Genomic DNA, 4,016 nt, shown 5'->3' with positions numbered 1-4,016 from the left:
TGGAACGGAAGTATGACCCTCTTTCTAATTGAGTTCTTATATAACTTGGAAAAGCTCTTTATTTGAACAACAGCTTGAAAACAATTTCTCCTAAATTCTAATTATCTAGACTTAACGGGATACGTGACATATAATCCTCTTATATTTGGATAATTAGGATTTTTGTGGTATCATAACTAGAATTAAACTTCACCCCCTAATTGGAATTAATTGACCAAGGAATTGGCGGTTGATGAAAGTTAGAGGAGACTAAAAAGGTCTAAGGAATTAAGGTCTAGTCATATATAGTTTCCATGAATTAAATCTTGCATGATTAAAATAAATTAATAAGAAAAGTCAATCCGGAAAATAGATATCTCTGAAACCTTAACTGCCTTCTCCATATTTTATTCCCAACTTATTTACTTGCCTGTCTTCTGATATTCTAAATTATTGTTTAATGCTTTTGAACTCTCAAACACCATTTTCTATTTGTCTAACTAAGTAAATCACTTAACCATTGTTGCTTAGTCCATCAATCCTCGTGGGATCGACCTTCATTCACTTGAGGTACTACTTGGTACGACCTGGTGCACTTGCCAGTTAGTTTGTGGGTTATAAATTCCGCACCAAGTTTTTGGTGCCGTTGCCAGGGACTTGATAGTGATTAACAACTATTAGTTGTTTGATTGCTTAGATTAGGCGTTTTAATTTTAATTTTATTTAAATTTTGCTTTAGTATTTTCAAAAAAATAAATAAATAAATAAATAAATAGCACTAATATTCTTTTTAATTTCTGAAATTAAGTTTGGTGTTTCCTAGTTAGTCTTATTTTAATTTTTCTTATTTAGTTTGCCTAGTATTTTCGAAAATTTTTAGTCTTAATTTTTAATAGTAAATTTCAAATTTTAGTGTTTGTTTTATTCAATATTTTTATCTCTTTACACAGGTTACCTCACTCGGAATTCTCTGCACTCTGACGTAGAGAGTTCCATCTTTTCTTGTCTTTTGTTTGTTTATGCGCAGGAACAGAGACAAGGAACATCTCTTAGACTTTGATCCTGAACCTGAAAGAACTTTCAGGCGGCATTTTGCAACAAAAAAGACTTTGCAAGGCTACAGAATCCACTATGGATCCTAATAATGCTGTTAATGCCAATATGGCAAATCCGAATGGGGATGAGCAACAAAGGAGAGTTCTTGGCTCTTACTCTGCTCCTACTGCAGATCTTTATGGAAAAAGCATTGTGGTGCCTCCTATAGCTGTGAACAACTTTGAGTTGAAGCCACAATTGGTCACCCTGGTGCAACAAAACTGCCAGTATCATGGTCTTTCCCACGAAGACCCAAATCAATTTATTTATAATTTTTTGCAAATTTGTGATACTATGAAGACAAATAGGGTGAACCTTGAGGTGTACAAACTCATGCTCTTCCCATTTGCTCTGAGGGATGGAGCAAAGCTATGGCTAGATTCCCAACCTAAGGAGAGTTTGGATACTTGGAACAAGGTTGTTACTGAGTTTCTTACTAAATTTTTCCCACCAAAGAAGTTGACTAAGCTTAGGGTGGAGGTTCAGACCTTCAGGCAGAAGGATGGTGAAACTCTTTATGAAGCTTGGGAGTGATACAAGCTACTTACTAGGTAATGTCCTCCGGATATGTTCTCCAAATTGACCCAACTAGATATCTTTTATGAAGGCTTGGGTGAAATGTCCAAGATGTGCTTAGATAATTTTGCAAGTGGTTCATTACACAAGAAGAAGACACCGGAGGAGACTATTGAGCTGATTGAATTGGTTGCTAGCAACCAATATTTATACTCATCTAACAGGAATCCTGTGAACTCTGAGACTCCTCGGAAGAAGGGTGTTATGAAAGTAGAAGCTCTTAATGCTATTCTTGCTCAGAACAAGCTTATACTTACTCAGCAGATGGATGGCATACAAGTCTCAGCTATCAACACCCAAAATCCACCTCAAGAGGTCTCTTATGACATGACAGGTAATTTTGTGCAAAATGATAATTATGACTATGCTCAATCCTCTTCTGAATAGGTCAATTACATGGGAAGTGGTCCTAGAAATCCCAACAATGATCCATATTCTCATACCTACAATCAAGGGTGGAGAAATCACCCAAATTTTGGGTGGAGGGACCAATCTCAGAGACCTCAAAATCTCAACAATAATTCTCAGGGTGGCTTCCAACAGAACAATCACAATAACCGCCAATTTCAGTCTCATCAACAACAACCACCTCAGCAGGGAAATTCTAAATATCAAGAAGATTCTAATTGGGAGATGATGAGGAGTTTCATGCAGGAAACCATAGCCTTCATTAGAAACTTGGAGGTTCAAATGGGCCAACTGAGCAAGCAAATACCTGAGAGGTCTGCAAGTACATTTTCAGGTGATACAGTGGTGAACCCAAGAGAAGATTGCAAGGTTATTCAATTGAGAAGTGGTAAAATAGCTAGCTCCTAGACAAAGGCCAATGAAGAGTCAGTTGAAAAAGAAGCTCCAGAGGAGAAGAAGGAAGAAGTGAAGCACGCTACTCCAAAGCGTACAAACAACCTGTTCTCTGACTCTCTTGACACTTATCCTACATTGCCAAAGGCTCTTGAATACAAGCCAAAAATGCCATATCCTCAGAGGCTTCAAAAGGCTTCCAAAGAAAAGCAATTCTCTAAATTTTTAGATGTCTTCAAGAAGCTACAGATCAACATTTCTTTTGCAGAGGCTCTTGAGAAAATGCCTCTCTATGCAAAATTTATGAAAGAATTGTTGACCCACAAGAGGAATTGGAAGGAACAAGAAACAGTGATGTTAACCAAGGAATGTAGTGCTATTATCCAACACAACCTTTCTAAGAAGATGCCAGATCCAAGGAGCTTTGTAATTCCTTGCACAATTGGAGATGTCACCATTCAGAGGGCTTTATGTGATCTTGGAGCTAGCATCAATCTCATGCCACTTTCAGTGATAAAAAAGCTTCAAATTGACGAGGTAAAACCCACTCGCATTTCTCTTCAACTTGCTGATCTTTCTATTAAATTACCTGTGGATGTTGTTGAGGATTTACTTGTGAAAGTAGGACCATTTATTTTTTCTGTTGATTTTGTTATATTAGACATGGAAGAGGAGGTAAAATCCTCTATTATACTTGGTAGACCCTTTTTAGCTTCAGGTAGAGTTCTGATTGATGTGCAAAAGGGTGAATTAACCCTGAGGATCAATGAAGAACAGGTGGTCCTTAATGTTTTTGAAGCTCTCAAGCACCCTAATGATTCTGAAGGGTGTGTGAAAATAGATGTTATTGAACCACTTGTTCAAGAGGTACTGAAAGTTGAGGTGCTTGATGACATTCTGGATCCTATTTCTAAGTATGAATTAGTTGAAGTTGATGATTCACCATCCCAGAGGGTTATGGCTCACACGCCTAAAGCAGAGGAGGAAGCCCCCAAGCTTGAGCTCAAACCTTTACCTCCTGCTCCGAAATATGTGTTATTGGGTGAAAATAATTTCTATCCAGTGATTATTAGCTCTTCCCTGAAGCCTGAAGAGGAAGAGGTGCTTATTTCAGTGCTCAGGAGCCATAAAACAGCTCTTGGGTGGACCATTAGTGACTTGAAAGGGATTAGTCCAACCAAGTGTATGCACAAGATCCTCCTTGAAGATGATGCTAAACAAGTTGTGCAACCACAAAGGAGACTGAAAGAGCGAAACTCTCGCGCGATCTAGAATTTTCGCAAATAAATTCGCGTTGTAAGTATAGCTTCTAGACCGACAAGAATTCCTTTCTTACAAATATTTTGGTTGTCACAAGTAACAAACTCAATAAAATTTATAAACTGAAGTATTCAAACCTCGGGTCGTCTTCTCAAGGAACTGCAGGGAGGTGTTCTTATTATTAGTTATGGAAAATAGTGTTTTTGGGTTTCAAAAGGTTTGAACAAGGAAAATAAATTACAGGAATTAATAAATTAATAACTAATAAAACTCTTGGCAAGGTGTTAAAATTTGGAAGTCCTATC

The 4,016-nt window shown here is 37.4% G+C and overlaps 1 non-coding gene across 1 annotated transcript; it reads right to left on the bottom strand.

Annotated features, from left to right (window-relative positions):
• Nucleotides 1-1,539: 1,539 nt before the first annotated feature.
• LOC112761797 (small nucleolar RNA R71) lies at nt 1,540-1,646 on the bottom strand. The gene has a single exon (XR_003182174.1). It is a non-coding gene; the product is annotated as a small nucleolar RNA R71 (small nucleolar RNA).
• Between the last annotated feature and the right edge of the window lie 2,370 nt (nt 1,647-4,016).

The sequence above is a fragment of the Arachis hypogaea genome, chromosome 16 (genome assembly GCF_003086295.3).
Source record: "Arachis hypogaea cultivar Tifrunner chromosome 16, arahy.Tifrunner.gnm2.J5K5, whole genome shotgun sequence".
Lineage (NCBI taxonomy): Eukaryota > Viridiplantae > Streptophyta > Magnoliopsida > Fabales > Fabaceae > Arachis > Arachis hypogaea.
This window is presented reverse-complemented; position numbering and strand designations above follow the sequence as displayed.